The 16,628-nt window shown below is 41.6% G+C and overlaps 1 protein-coding gene across 5 annotated transcripts in view; it reads left to right on the forward strand.

Annotated features, from left to right (window-relative positions):
- VTI1A (vesicle transport through interaction with t-SNAREs 1A) overlaps nucleotides 1-16,628 on the forward strand; it is a 294,814-nt gene that overhangs the window by 269,503 nt on the left and 8,683 nt on the right. The window contains exon 9 of one of the 5 annotated variants that reach the window (XR_004988165.2): nucleotides 8,431-8,550. The exons of the other annotated variants lie outside the window; for them this stretch is intronic. The gene's annotated coding sequence lies outside the window, so the exon portion shown is untranslated. The remainder of the gene's footprint in view (nucleotides 1-8,430; nucleotides 8,551-16,628) is intronic. 5 annotated transcript variants of the gene reach the window in all.

Below are 16,628 nucleotides of genomic sequence, written 5' to 3' on the forward strand. Positions count from 1 at the left end.
TTCGGGATAATTCTGAGATCATTAACACAGCAGAACTGCACCAAGGCCTGTGTGCAATGAGTGGAATTTTCCAACATTGATTAAGCTGGACTCGAAGAGAACCGAGTCTTTGTCTGCAAGCTGCCAAATGAAAACAACTTTGGGATATTTAAATGCAGGTTGGAAATTGGTTGGAGTAAGGGATATTTAAACCACAGCTGTTCAAGGGCTAAAAACATATGAACGTGTGTGCGTGCATATACACACGCATACACACACACACACACACACACACACACACACACTGTGCCTCTGCAAACAAGTGCCAAAGGTGTACATTCCTTCTAAGTTCTCATGATCAACAGATGTAAATGTTCACGGTGTTCAGATGAATTATGGACCCTAATGAGATTTCAATACTGAGCAAACAATAAAAATTTATGCATTGCATAGTTGCTATGGCCTTTGGCTCCACGGCTAGTGTTCCACCCTTTCAACAGCTTCAGTAATATAATATCCAGCTGGCTTTGGAGGTAAGGAAAATTCGAGGGGCGACTTGAAATTGTGAGAAATTATTTGATGGATTACTTTGTCAGAGTAATGCACAGCCTTGGCATAATTACCGTGGCCACCTTAACCCTGGAGGCAGGTGGTGACAAAGGCTTGCCGAGCCTAGGTGCTGAGCCATTCCCAAATGTGCTCCTTGCCCTCCTGGTCCCGGGTTCGTGGTGTCTGGGTGTCTGGGTTCCTTGAACAAATGCCCTACCCTGCCCAGCGTGTGGGGCAGCCGAAGGGCTGAGCTTTTCCCCAAAATTGTGTCTGCATCCATGCCAAGAGAACCCACCAAAAGGCAGGCTGACCTTGAAATAAAATGGGGCAAAAAACGGGAAGTGGATGAATTATATCTTTTAAAGCAGTATGTTTCAACACAATAGTGGATACACAGGCATGCTGATCCTTTTCCTCTTCTCTCTCTCTCTCTCTCTCTCCCTCTCTCTCTTTCTCTCCCTCCCTCTCTCTCTCTCTTCTTTATCAAGTCAGACCTTGAACTTAATGGTTGTCTGCCTTGTACTTCATAATGTTCAAATCTTACCATGTGATTAATAGCAGATTCCCTGTGCGTACGTGTCAGAGACCACATCTGTAGCAAATCTGCCAGCATATTTTTTTCCACTAGTTTTACTTTGGAACCATAAAGTCATTCCTGTTTTGTGAATGAGAATAAACCCATTATGCACGAATTTAGCTACACCCAGGATCTGCTCTTCGGGGAAAAGCCGTTGCCTATATGACAAGGCAGCTCACATTTCCGTGTTCCGGAGTGCTGCTTCTCAGCGTGGCCTTCAGGGGCCAGAGACCACCCCACCCCTTTCTCGGTTTTATTATGATAACAGAAATATATTTGCAGCATGTTGACAAACTCATTTGGAGTAAACAGAGTAGTCCTAATTGTAAGTTCTAATGTTTTATTGCTAAATTGGGCGATAAGTCAATGTTTCAATTTGGCACAGCCAACCGCATGTTCTCCAAAAATAGCCTTGGACACTTTTTAAAGCACGTCAGTGGTGTACTTAGGGTGTTCACAAAAGGCTTCATTCTTGTCTACAAATGGCAAAGCTCCCCTTCATTCCAAGAGTGCCCAACTCATGTGAGGTGGGAGAAAAATAGAAGGGAAAAAACTTCCCGTTTTCAGGCATCTCTCCCACTCTTACTCTGGTCAGACAGGGAAGATTTTGGAGTACATGGGAAAGCATGCCTAAGAAAGGTTATCTTGATTTTCAGTTAACACACCCTCCCAGTAACTTTTCTAAAGGCTCCTCATAAGTATTTTGCATAACTGAGACACGAATTCTACCCCGGGGAGATTTCGGGGCCGTTCACGTTACACCCCAAATCCATGTGTTTTTATATCATAGGAAAATCCAAGATGCAGGCAGATCCCTCGGCCCCTGATGGCTTTGGGTTTGGTCTTTTCCTTGTTCTCAACTGTAAACTTATGCAGAAAAAGACCTCCGCACCCCTGAGTATAAGCGCAGCCAATCATGTTTTCCCACAGATGGCAATGGAGTGGCTAAGCAAGACCCAGCTCGGGTGGGAGGGAGGGAAGAGGGACTGAGAGGGACAGAGGTCCATAAATTCCATAAATGACAATGAGGGGCTCACTGTGGTACCCCCAGTGCCTAATAGGGGCAGCCACTTCTCTTGAGGCTTTGTTAGCAGAATGACGTGCAGGCTGACACACAGAAGCCACTGCCCCAACATAGGCACACAGTTTACAAACCCTGTTTCAAAGCCACACAAGGGCATGGTTACAGAAATAATACCAACCCTTTGCTTTCACGGTGCTCACTATGTGATATTGTCTGCATATGGTTTATCTTATCTAATCCTCACCACAACCCTATAAGAGAGGCATTCTTATTATCCTGAGGCCCAGAGAGATAAGGATTTTGTCCAGTCACACAGCTCAAGAGTGGCAGAGAGCCAGGATCACACCCAGTTCACACTCTTGACCACATACTATGCCACGTTCCATTGTTTGGAGGTTGCCTGGTCTTGTCTTTTAGCGTAACCTGATCCAAAGTTTTCTGCCTTGGCACATTCTCTCCCACCTGTCAGTATTTTATTGTAAGTTACTAACTTCAGGTAATTTTTTGTTCTCTTGAACTGTTTTGCTTACACAGTTCCAAAGCAGTTCCTACCCCAGTGCATCTGTGCAATTTTGATAGTTGGGGTAAACAGACATGTTGGCCCAGTCATTAAGTATGATGTTTGCTGCAGGTATTTCATAGATGCCCTTTATCAGATTAAGGAAGTTCCTTTTTATTCCGAGTTTATGGAGAGTTTCTATCAAGAATAGCAGTTGGATTTTGCCAGATGTTTTTACTATGTCTACTGAGATGATCATGTGAGTTTCATCCTTTATTCTATTAATGTAGTGTATTGCATTACTTGATTTTCGTTAAACCAACCTTGCATTACTGGGATAAATCACATTTGGTCATGGTGTTTGATCTATGTTGCTGGATTCAGTTTGATGATATTTGTAAAACATTGTGGTGTCTTATGTTCATGATAGATATTTATTGTGATATCTTTTGTTTAGCTTTTGTATCAGAGTAATTCTGGCCTCATAGAATGAGTTGGGAAGTATTCTCTTCTTTATTGTCTAAAAGAGTTTGTGTAGGATGAATATTAGTTTTCATTTACATACAATAGGTTTGTTCAACGTTGTTTCATTATAACATTGATGTGATGCCATAAGAATTTAACTCTTGGTTATATCAATTAGCCTATAATAAAATTGATTTCATTATATTTTATTTCATTTAAAGTCATAGAACCTATCAATGATGTTAAATGATGCTTGCTGTATGTCAAGCAGTCAAACTCAAAGATTAACATGGGCCAAATAAACAAGGTTTACATTTATGTGGGCCACAAAAAAAAAAAAAAAAATCTTCAATTTTCATAGAAACATTGGTTTATTTCGATAGACATTCTGAATACAAAGGGCTAAAACAAATGAGTAATTGTTAACATAAAATAATGGGACATTTTAATAAAATTAATTTTTTCTTGAATATTAACTTACCGGACACTGAATAACTGCACAAATTAGTAAGCATAATGCAAGTAAACCTATTTTTCTTGTTCTCCAAAAGCGAAATATTTCCTGTTGCGCACACCAAACAAGTCATTCCAAGACTAATGATGTGGCAAGCGGCTGCTAAAATATTCGCTGCTAGTATTAGTAGAGAGAAATGGTGCACCTGCACGTAAAGCACATAAGGGAAATGAATGCAACACGATTATAGTAATCAGTCATTAGTAAACGTTGTCATTCATTATTAATAATTATGTATAGCAGGATATTGTAAAAATTACATTACAAAATTTTTATTAAAACTTTTCTTACATACTGTTATATTGACTGGACTGCAAAAATATTTGTTGTAGGCCACGAGTTTGACATGCTTGCTGTATGTGATAGAACCTTATATAATAAAGACATAATATGCAAATGGTCATTACACCATGAAGTATAACGACTGATCACATAATGACTGGATTATGGATCAGCAGGAGGGTGGGGTAACAAGCTACAAGCTGGCAGCAGAGAGCTATAGGAGGTGCCAGGGCAGCAAGCTATGAGGGGGGGTAAGGGGGCTACAGGAGGATGGGGCAGCAGGCAGAGAGCTACTAGAGGGCAGCAGCGAGCACTGGTGCACCAATTCCTGCACAGGGCTACTAGTGTATTTCTAGGAATTTGTCCATTTTACCTAAATTATCTAATTTTTTGGCATAAAATTTTTCAGAATATTTCCTTATAATTGTCTTCATTTCTGTTCACTCAGTAGTTATGTTCCTTTTTCATTCTTTATATTGGCAATTTTGTCTTCTTTCTTGTTTCTTAGTCATTCTAGCTTTTGGTTTCATTGCTTTTCTCTATTGTTTTCTGTTTCCTCTCTCATTGATTTCTGATCTAACCCTTACTCCTTTTTTCTGCTTGTTTTGGGCTTAATTTGCATTCTCTAATTTCTTAATTTGGTAGCTCAGATTATTGAATTGAAACTTTTCTTTTTTTCCAATTAAGCAAATAAATTTCCCTATTAGTTTTGCTTTAGTTGCATCCCACAAATATTAATAGTTGTTTCATTTTCATTCATTTTAAAACCTCTAATTTCCATTATGATTTCTGGTTTGACTCATGGGTTCATTATAAGTGTTTCACTTAATTTTCTAATACTTGGGGATTTCCCAAATTACTTTCTTTTTGTTATTGATTTCTAAAGTACTCCTGTTATGGTTGGAGAATATACCTTTTATGATTTCAGGTCTTTTTAATTTATTGAGACTTGTTTTATGGCCCACATATGCTCTATGCTGAGGAATATTCCACGTGCTTTTGAAAAGAATGTGGATTCTTCTGTAGTTAAGTAGAGTGTCCTATAATTAGGTCAATTGGCTGATAGTGTTGACATCTTCTAAATCTTTACTGATTTTCTGTCCAGTTATTCTATCAGATTTTTTCATGTGTAGTATTGAAATCTTCAAATATAATTATTGAACTTGTTATTTCCCCTTTCATCTGTCAGTTTTGCCTTAATGTATTTCAGGATTTGGTTGTAAAGTGTATATATACTTGTAATTACCATATCTTCCTAATGAATTGGCCCTTTTATGTTTCTGAAATATCCCGCTTTGTCTTGGGGAATATTCTTGCCCTAAAGTTTATTTATCTGCTATCAGTATAGACACTCAGACTCTCTTATGGTCACTGTTTTCATGGATTATGTATTTCTATCTTTTAGCTTTCCACCTACATATACTTTTGAATCTAAAGTATGGCTTCTGTAGACAGCATAAAGTTGGGTTTCTTTTATCCAGTCTGACCACCTGCTGTTTGATTGGAGTATTTAATCCAGTAACATTCACATGATTATTTTGTCTTGTTGGATGTATGTCTGCCATTTTGTATTTGTTCTCTATGTATCTCATGTTTTCTTTTCTCCTTTTCAGCTTTCTTTTATAAAACAGATCTTTTTGTTAAACCATTTTAATTCATCTGCTGATTTTTTAAAACTACGTTTGTTATTTTCTAAGTCTTTGATCTGATAATTGCAAAGTATATCCTAACTTTTTACAGACTACTTAAACTTATAAACGACTTAATTCTAATAAATATAGCAATTTTATTCCAGTGCATTCAACTTCTTCCCTGTTCATTTGTACCATGATTTTCATATCTATACATGTCATAAACTCAACAGTATTGAATTATTAATACTGCTTATGCAATCTTGATGTTTTTTAAAGAAATTAAGAAAAGAGAAAAATACATACAAATGTGCTGTGTTTTTTTTATATTTACCATTTCCAGGGTTCTTCGTTTCTTTCTGTAGATTTGAGTTACCATCTGCTGTCATTTCCTTTCAGCGTGAATAGCATCATTTAGTCTGATGAGGCAAGTCTGCTAACAAAAGAAATCATTCTTTGCTTATTTGGAAATGTCTTTATGTCACCTTCATTTTTTAAAATATATTTGTATTGATTTCAGAGAGAAAGGTAGAGGGAGAGATAAAAACATCAATGATGAGAGAGAATCATTGATTGGCTGCCTCCTACACACTCCTTACTGGGGATCAAGCCCACAGCCTGGGTATGTGCCTTTGACTGGAATCACACACAGGACCCTTTAGTTCCCAGCACTCTATCAACTGAGCCAAACCAGCTAGGGCTCACTGTCAGTTTTTGATGGATGGTATTGCTAGATATAGCATTTGTGGTAGATAGGTTATATTCACTCCCTACCCCCTTTCACCACTTTGAATATCTTATTCCACTGTCTTCTCCCTCCATTGTTTCTGATGAAAAGTCAGCCATTGCTCATATTGTTGTTTGTCTGTACATAATGTTATTTTATCTTGCTGCTTTCAAGATTTTCTCTTTCTGCTGTTATTTCTTCCAAGATATTTTCTGCCACTTACTTGGTCCCTTCTCCTTCTGGGACTCCCATAATTGGTATATAGGTTATTGTCACACTGATCTCTGAGGTTCTGCTCATTTTTCTTCAATATTTTTCTTTGTCTTCTTCGAGTGTATAATTTCTATTGACAAATGGTCAAGTTCACTGATTTCTCTTCATTTCATCCATTGTAGTTTTCAACTTTATAATTTTTCTAGTTCCTCTTTCTCTATTGTGGTTCTTTATTTGTTGAGATATCATCATGATAATTTCTTTTAATTCTGTAATCATAGTTTTCTTAAACTCTTTCAATATATTTATTGAAAGTAACTATTATATAGAGAGAAAGAAAGCAAATAAGCAGGTAGCACTGCTTGTTTGCTTTCTCTCTCTCTATATATATAATAGCTACTTTGAAGTCTTTGTTAAATCCAACATTAGAACCACTCAGAAACAGATTCTATTGACTATTTTCCTTTCCCTATTATAGATTGCACTTTTTCTTATTTTCTTTTTGACATATCATAATTTATTTGTTGAAAATTTAGACATTTTAGATGGTATATTATAATAGCTCAGGTTCTGATATTTTTAAGTAGCTTTCCTGAACATAATATACAGGATTTATCTCCCCTGCAGGTTTTTGGGTTTTTGTTTGTTTGTTTGTTTGTTTTACTTATTTTTATTTTATGAGCCTGGATTTCTAGGGGGTTTCCCCTTTATGTGCATAGCTTAGTGGCCAGCCAATGATTGAGCAGAAGTTGTACCAAAAAAACTCCAACCCATAAGGCTCCCATACCCTGTCAAGTGATTTGTATGTGTGTTTAGGAGCACATTCCAAGTTCAGCCAAGCCTGCCTTGGCTTTGGCTTTTCACTGGGGTCATCCCAGTATGTGCACATACTTTGCAAGGAATAGGAGATGTACATAGCGCTCCCTGACACAACTATGGCTGTCTCTCATTTCCAGTATCTCCACATCACATTGCTGTTAGGTCTGTCGCTCACCCCAACTGCAACCTTGGGCTAGCAGAACTGTGGACATTTCCCCATTCATTTCCCTACCAAGTTTGCTACTTTTACTGACAGTGATACACGGCCTGGGTTTTGCCCTCTGCTCCAAATCAAGTCGTCCTTCTCTGGCAGCCCTGCCCTGGTAACGCCATCATTCTAGTCAACTAAGCTAGGAGGCGAGATGGGGATGTTCTTACCTGAAGTTCTGCCAGCTTTCTATGAATAAACACTTCTTATGGTGGGGGTTTTTTTGGTTATTTTCTTTGTTTGTTTTTTTACTTCGGTCATTATTCAGAGCCCTGAAAAGTTTGTTTTAATGATTGCTCACATTTATACTTATAGAGGAGGTAAATTTGCCAGCCTCTTTACTCATAGCTGGAAGACACTGGTAGAGGGATTTTGCTAGTCTATACAAAGTTTCTATAGAATCTTTAGGGTGTGATTATAATGAAAGATCTCATCTTTGACCCCTTGTGCATTTTGACCCCTTATTTCCCAGAATGCCAAGCCCTCCTCCTCAAAGAGCTTTCAGTGCCTGAGTTTCCCTGAGATGGGTAATGACCAGCTCCAGAAGCTTTCATTCCACTCATTCCACCGTGGACAGTTTGACTGCCAAGTCGTATCTCCGCATGCTTCTATCCGCTTCAAATCCAGCTCTTTGCCTATTAAGCCACCCAAAGGCAACAGGTGGGACCTGTTGGGGGCAGATGTGTTGAAGAAAAATAGCCTCGTCACTGGCTTGTTTCACTTCCATTTTCCTCTGTCATCTGGGAATATAATATAGATCATCTCAGGCCCAACAAAAGGTACATTCTGATATGATTTTCAGTCTTTTGTCTTGACAGAGAAGACTGAGCTTGGAGATCAGAAATACCCACCACAAAAAATGAGAAGGCTGGGCTCAGTGGAAGGCCAGAGGGGGTAGCACTGCTTGTTCGCTTTCTCTATATATATTCCTTTCTTGAAAAAGAAAGAAGCTTAAACCCCACCACCCACTCATCGGGTGATCGGAGACTGGAGTTGTAAAAATGTGCTGCAGGCATAAGTTCTGAAAAAATCCCAGAAACTGTTGAAAACATCTCTAAACAAGGTATTTTTCTCCTGCACCTTTCTTGCTAAAGGTCCCAATTGCTGCCAAGAAAACTAGTGAGAATGTTAGCTGCCAAATAAAAAATTTATGATAGTGTTTGGCAAAGGACTATCTCGCTGCTTGTTTTATACATTTCCACGAGGCACTTGAAGGCGGCCTATTTTCCTTCACCTCCTCCCCCGCCCCCCACTCTGGGTACGTATAACTTACCGATCCCTGGGTCTGTTCTCTAATGAAACAGCAAACTCCTATAAAGTAAGATTAAACAATATAACTTTCCTCCCCTTCGGTCACCTCTGAAATGTGAGAGAAATGTTTTCCAATACGCTGTGTTGCAGAGAAACAGAAAGGGTTTGCTTGGTTAGAATGGACACATGTGTAAGAGAAAGAACAAGAACCTCTCATTAGAAAACATAGACTCCTTCGTGGCAAAAGGCATCCTTGAAATCCCTGTCCTTGCAAATGTCCACTCCCGACACTTTGCAGACAAGGAAATGGGGGCCTAAAAGGAGACCGTGTTCTGCCCGAGGTCACCCCGCCAAGCCCACCTGAGATCAGAGCCTGGCTGTCGCTTCAGCCACCATGCTCAGCCCCTCAGCCCACAGCCCGACATTGCTTTTGTGTGTCTGGGCTCTCATACACACGTGCACTTGCAGCATGTTTTACAAGCGTTGGAATTTCAGGCTACTCGGCTTAATAAAAATAAAAGCATTTCCTTCCCACCCTGGCCTGTGTGTCACAGTGGTTAGAGCATTGCCCCTCACACCCAAAGGCTGTGGGTTTGATTCCCATCAAGGGCACATACCAGGGTTGCAGGTTCATTGGGCCCCAGTTGGAGTGCGTGATGTGACTTTCTCTCACATCAATGTGTTTCTCTTTCTCTCTCTCTCTCTCGCCCTCCCTCCCTTTCTTCCTTCCTCCCTTCTCTAAAAATCAATGGAAAAAAATATCCTCGGGTGAGGATTAAAATTTTTCCTCTCAAATATTTTTTACAAAATCTAAGGCATAAAAACGAGTCAAGATAGGGCTGTGATACTCCTGAAAAGGCACTGCCTGCCACATCAGTCCAGCCTTGTGGCTGTGTCGTTAATGCCTCCAGGAGGCTTTCCAAAGGGCGGGAAGGGGATGCTGTATTTGGGGGGGAGATGGGAATTTCCTTGTATCGAGTTTGGATGTTGCTAGTAATAATTACATAGGCTGGTGTTGAACACCCTGGAATATTTTGCCTGCCTGTGTGAGAAAACAAAATGATCTGTCTCAGTCTTTTCAAAACAGGGAACAGATTATGCTTTTGGTGGTTAATTAGTGCTGTTCGCACACGTGTCATCATTCCAGCCCATGCGGAAGCCTCATGCACCCTCGTTCGTGGCCTCCCTCAGTCTGTCGAGGCACCTGCAGTCACTGTCACCCGCTCGGTGATGCCCCAGTGCGGGGCCGGCGTGGCTGCCTTGGGCGGCAGCTGCATTGTGGAAGCGAGTGTTACTTGATATAAAGCACTGTGGACAGACCGGGAGTAAGCGGATTATTCCAGACAGAGTTAGGAAGCAACCGGGGGACGATTAGCTTGACAGGAGGCATATCGCATAAGCAAATTAAAAAACCTCCCCAATTAGTGCAGGAGACCCACATTTGTGCTGTTTGTGATTTGCTGAGAGGCAGCGTGTCCATGTCCTGGGCTCTGTGATTTACGTTGAAACGTTGGCATTTCGTAACGATGCACATTAGCATCTGAGGCTGGGCACTGGCTTGAAATAAAGTTAAGTCCCTCTTCTCGTCAGCTGCCAAGTAGTCCCAGTATGAGATCCTATATGTTGGGGACTGTTGTACTTGGCCCGGGAGTGGTCTCTGGGGCACACTGTAATATCTCTATACAGGAGCTATCCGACGTGACTCTGACATCCCACATTTAATCCCTCTTTTGCTTGTCTTGCGGAGTATGTACCACACTGAAGTCGTAAAACTGGAGTGTGCAGAATGCCAGATGCTACAAATGCAATTAAATGCTTAAAAATAGCTTCCTTGGTGGCACTGCTGCAAATCAGATGGGGTCTTGTGTTTCCAAACCAGGTGGCACTTTCCTGCTAAGCTACTGCTCGTGAGCTCCAGAGGAGGCACGGGTCCCCTTCTGAGGCCACCGTGCAAACAACCGGGTCATGGCAGGAATCAGACCAGGCACCGCTGTCCGTCCAACATCTAGGCAGTCCCACATGTTGTTGTTTGTTTTCTCCAAGTGCACCGTGAAGCCACCTGTTCCTTGACTGCTGATGATTTTCTGTCAAGTTGAAGGTGACAAAGGCCCTCAATAGACTGAGCCCAACTTGTGTAGATCGGAATGCATTTGAAATAAATGGTTATTTTACCAGAAGTCAAACTACCGTAAAGCTCAGACTTTATTTTACACTCTTACCCAAGGAAGAAGATGTTTTTGTATATGAGGGTAGAGGCTGAATTGCTTTTTTCTGATAGTAAAAATGATGCATGTTTATTACCGCAAAAAAATCTAGAAAATGCAATGACTCATAAAAGATTCTTTAAATATTGCCATGATCCCTCGCCTAAACACAGTTATTACTGTCATTTCTATGTCTGTGTTTCCAATTTTTAAAAAAATATATTTTATTGATTTTTAACAGAGAGAAAGGGAGAGAGATAGAGAGCTAGAAAAGTCAATGAGAGAGAAACATCGAACAGCTGCCTCTTGCACACCCCCTACTGGGAATGTGCCCACAACCAAGGTACATGTCCTTGACCGAAATCAAACCTGGGACCTTTCAGTCCGCAGACTGACACTCTACCACTGAGCCAAACCGGCTTCGGCTGTGTTTCTAATTTTTGTTTTAAGTTTATATTAATATATGTATTTTTCTTTTGGCAAAATTGGGTCAGAGTGTACTTGCTATTTACAACCTTTGCTTTATAATTGATATATTATAGATATTATGGTTTTAAAAACTTGGACAAGATCTTCTTATGCCTCTGAATCCTCAAGAACAAATTTTTCCATATAGCTTTATCATTGATTCTATTTTTTCTTTGAAAATTATTAGTATCTGAATGGCATTTGTGGCAACTCTCAACACACTAATGTTATATAAAATATTATCATATTATGTTCCTTGAGCAGAAGTTTTCATTTTCTATTTTTACATGAATGATCTCATTTGAAAATCACAAGAACCTATAATGTGGGGGAAAATATGTTATTATCCCTGGTTTTATTCATAAATGCAAAGTAAACTACAGTGTAAGATGCACTGGGATGCCAGCCATTACTCTTCGCACCACGTATAGCACATGGTCTTTGAAATAAGGTCTAATTTTAAATACCAACTTTTCCAGTGATTAACTAGATCCTAGGCAAATGAACCTCCCTAAGCCTCAGTATCCCCAATGAAAAATGGGTGCAGTGATACCTTTGTCATAGATTTGTTATGATGATTAAATAACAAAATTTGCATGAAATACTCAAAGCACAAAGTAAATTAAAAAATAAATTTTACCATTTTTTTCTCACACACATTTCATCTTACTTTTGTATAGCATTGCGAATAAATTATTTATTTTTCCAAATTACTCAATTCCGAGGTCAGCATTATTTTAAATAATGATTATATATGTAATATGAACATTTAAGAAAATTAACAAATGTATAAACATGGAAAGAAAAAAATAGCCACCCCCAAAACACAAACACTGTTAACAGGTGGCTACATTTCCTTCAAGTCTTTTTTCTTTTTCTGTGCAGAGTCTTGTCATTTGTTTTTAGACACATCCACTCCTGTCTTCAACTAGTGAAACAGAGGTGGGAGTTAAGGTGTGTGTTTTGGAGAACGTGTTCTGTGTGTCACCACACTCTGCTCTTGTTTCCAAGGTTATAAAAGAGATGCCCCTTTGCGATCCTGCTTCCACTGGCAGGAAGCCAAAAGAGGGGTCCGATGGGATGCGTGTCATGGTGGAGGTACAATGATGATGTATGAAGAACCTGAGGTGTCTGAATGCACTGGTCCTGGAGCCTTGGAGCAAACCGGCTCCTCTGGACACGACTTCAGCAGGGGCCACATCTGTCAGGCCCCACGTCAGCCTGTGGTCACCCTGGGTTGGGCAAATCAGAAGGACTCCACTGGAGTATCTTCAGCCACTAGACTCTCCAAAGGTGTCTGTTCAGCCCTGGCCAATTTGGCTCCGTTGGTTGGAGCATTATCTCATGCACCAAAAGGTCGCTAGTTCGATTCCTGGTCAGGGCACATGCCCAGGTTTCAGATTCAGTCCCTGGTCAGAGTGCATACGGGAGGCAACCAATCAATGTTTCTTATGTTTCTCTCTCTCTCTCTCTCTCTCTCTCTCTCTCTATATATATATATATATATATATATATATATATATATATATATATATATATACATACAGATACATACATACATACACGTGTGTGTGTGTGTGTGTGTGTCCTTTCCTCTGTAAAAATCAATTTAAAAAAAATTTTAATAAAGGTGTCTGTTCAAGCTGAAGGGGAAATTCCTACCGCCCAGCCTCTCCTGTCAGCTAATTTGATAGTTCTCTACCAGGTAAACCATTAGTGATATCAAGAATACATTGATTCTTTTTCTTCTTTTTTTTCCTGGCTCCCCCCCCTCCCCTTTTTTTTTCTTTCCATTCTGCTTTGGCTATTCCCAGGATTTCTGTGAACCAGTTGGGCAAAATTGATTTTTGTTAGTTTCACTGGCCTTGTGGAAAATTATCTCATGAACTGGTTTTTATAGGAAGACTCAAAGCACAGCCCAGGGTGGAAAATAAGCCTGTAGCAGTCAAAGCTGTTGTCTGAAATGTCTTCAGACTGGAAAGCTGAATTTATTGCACAAAACAAGTACTAGCAAGGCGGAGGTGTGCAGGGCTGCTCATTATCACGGGCAAGGGGAACCAGAAAGCCAAGTAAAAAATTAAATTTTAATAATGCCAGTGATATTTCCTAAATCTTTCCTGACAGAAGGATTCTCATTATTTTTATCTGTCTCCGAGTAGGTTCTTTTAGTGCCATCTCAGAAATGGCCTCCGCTCTGATTGTTTGCCCTGCGTTAAGGCATCTAGGAAGCCAAATGGAGACAGAGAGAAATATGCTTTAGGTTGTTCAAGGAAGGGCTGTGACCGCGCTAACGTTTCGCCTGCGCATCTGCGAACAACATTTGCTGAGAACGCCTTCAGCTTTCACAAAAGAGGTCCATGTTGTTAAGACAATTGCTGTAAATCTCCCAAACAAGGGGGAACCCATGACCCACTGCGCTCAGCTCATGGGCCCCAAGTGCCCAGTCTGGGTTCAGTCTGGAAATCCCCCCATGCTGGCCGTGAAAGGGGAGTGGAGAGAAAAATGGAAACGCCCTTTTGTGTGGGTACAGGTGCCAGCGCCTTTCCCGTAGCACATAGTTGGAATTGTTTGGGGCAGGAGGGAAAACAAAGCCAGAATCATTGGAGTAGCCACGCCATGAGGATATGGATTCTTTTTGTTTTCTTTATTCTTCCATGCCTGTCTTGGTCCCAAAATATATACAAAACAGTAGGTTTTCTATCTATGAAACGAAGTCAGGCGTAAAGTTCGTGCACGTGCTGGGGACCAGCCTGCCCATCGGTGAGGTGGGCCATGGGCGCTCTCTTGGATTTCTGGCAGCCATGTGAAGAGGGAAATGTGAAAGTTATAGTTAGTATTCACGGATAACAGCACAGCTCTGTCCCCTCCCCGACTGGAGAGAAGGCCTTTCTGCAGGACGTGGTGGCGGGGACATCTACCTGGCAGGGTAATGAACAGCATGTTCAAGAGCATCCCATCCACCTGTCTCTTCCTGTCTCGCCCTGCTCCCCTCCCCTGCATCAGCTGGTGACCAGCACAGCTGAGAGCCTAAACCACGTGATACAGGGCAAATTCCGGGGTTCTGCTGCTCCAATGGGGAGACTGGTGTCTCCAGGAGATATGGACCTTGTTTTAGGCTCCTTGATCAATACTGTTTCTCAGCTGGATTTCTAATGAGTGCTCAGCAGGGGACTTTGAGGTTGTCACCTCCGGCAAGGACCCGGAGTGGCCCTATCTCCTATTGTAATTAGTGCCCTCGTGTTATCTGGTAGCCAGTTAGGGGTTGGAATTCACCATGCACTTGTGAAAATTAAAAGCGGGTAGCTTGAGGCCAGTACCTCCAAAGAATGACAGAGACAAACGTGGCTCCTTCTTTGTCTTCTGGCTCAGTTCCCATCAGGATCCCTCCTAAATGAGGATTGGTTTTTCTATTTTTTTGGAGCTAACTAAAGGACCTGAGAAAGCATTCAAAGGCCTCACTACTCCTTGGCAATTTATTGTCTTTCTCTTTTTCTAGTTCTCAGACATGGTCCTCAGAGTCCATTCTCAAGGGTGCTCGGGTCACATATATTTAATCCCATTTTTGAGATGGGGAAACTGAGGCACGTTTACTTGTTTGTCATAAAATCACTCAACAGATTAGGAGTATTGGCAATCCTGCAAATGTCGCTTTGCCACTCGTCTTCCAATAGAGACTCTTTGGATTCTCATCCCAGGCCTCCTGGCTTACAAGGCATTGCACATAAGACGCACTCTATCCTTGAGAATCACCAGCCAGGCTGTGAAGGTCAAGAGGGCCACAGATGTGCCAATGTGTATACAGCCCTGACCTCTGCCTTGGCTTTTCATCACCTTGTGAGAGGCCCGAAAGGCGCACACAAGCTGGTTGACCTCTCCCTGCCTTTGACCCCCATGGTTAGGAATCAGTTAGGGGCTAAGTTGGATGCACTCAGTGTGGACCCTGGTTAATGGTGCTCACACCAAGGCCAAACTTCAGACTTCTGCAGGGTCAGGAGGTCTGGACTGTTCCGGTCTCCAAGGGAATCTCGGGTAAAGCAGGGCAGAGATGCACTCACCCACCCACCCCTTCCTTTCCATTGTTGCTCAATAATTAGTCAGAGGTCACAGACTGAAGACAAGTGAGGGGAGTTCTGATGTATAGCCAGAATGTGCCACCACATCCCTCAAGAGTTGAAGGAGAGGCAGATAGCTGGTCACCCTCTGGCAAAGTGCTTTATCCCCCAACATGAAGGAAGGAAAAAGGCATAAATCCATGACTATTAGGAGATAAGTGTCTCATGTCAGATCTTGCACACCCCATCACTGAGACTGTGGAGAGGTCTATAATGAGAGAGATATCAAAGACTCGCCCCTCATGCAGGAGAACATGAGTCTCACAGATGAATAACCACCTGATGATGTGGGTGCAAGATAAGACTGGGGCTCAAGATAAGACTGGCCAGGGGCTTGGGGCTCCCAGCAACTTGTCTGTAAAAACAGGGATGAGAGCCCTAACTGGTTTGGCTCAGTGAATAGAGCACTGGCCTGTGGACTGAAGGGTCCCAAGTTCAATTCCAGTCAAGGGCAAGTACCTTGGTTGCAGGCACATCCCCAGTGGGGGTGTGCAGGAGGCAGCTGATCGATGTTTCTCTCTCATCAATGTTTCTAACTCTCTATCCCTCTCCCTTCCTCTCTGTAAAAAATCAATAAAATATATATTTTTTAAAACAACAGGGATGATAACAGTACCCACCTGGTAGGATTGCTGGGAGGTTTCCAAAAAGTGTGGAAAGTGCCAGGATAGCACCTGATGCAGAGTCTATGGCCAGTTAATAGGAGCGGCTGGTGTGGTGCTGCTGTGGCTGTCGTCATTGGCATCACTGTCATCCTTGTTGCCATCACCACGGCCCCACACTGTAGAGTCCAAGGAGGAATCACCAGACAGTAGAGCTGGGTGGGAGGTTCGCGAACCTTGCCATGTCTTGGATTGGGACTTGAAATAGAGGATTGTCCACTTTTTATTTTGCCAAGTAGGAGTCATTTCAAAGGGGAACGTAGATTTCCGATGTCTATGTAAGGACATTAGGGAAAATCCCTGCCATCTACTCCAGCATCACTCCGTAAGCTAAAGGACACATCACCACTGAAACGGGAGAAAGGACACAGTCCTTTAAGCTACAATAAGTAGCCTTGTTTTCAAGAGGAGGCCATCTTCTCTGGTGTGCTTCGGCCTCAGCCT

Source organism: Pipistrellus kuhlii, unplaced genomic scaffold, assembly GCF_014108245.1.
Source record: "Pipistrellus kuhlii isolate mPipKuh1 unplaced genomic scaffold, mPipKuh1.p scaffold_m20_p_15, whole genome shotgun sequence".
Lineage (NCBI taxonomy): Eukaryota > Metazoa > Chordata > Mammalia > Chiroptera > Vespertilionidae > Pipistrellus > Pipistrellus kuhlii.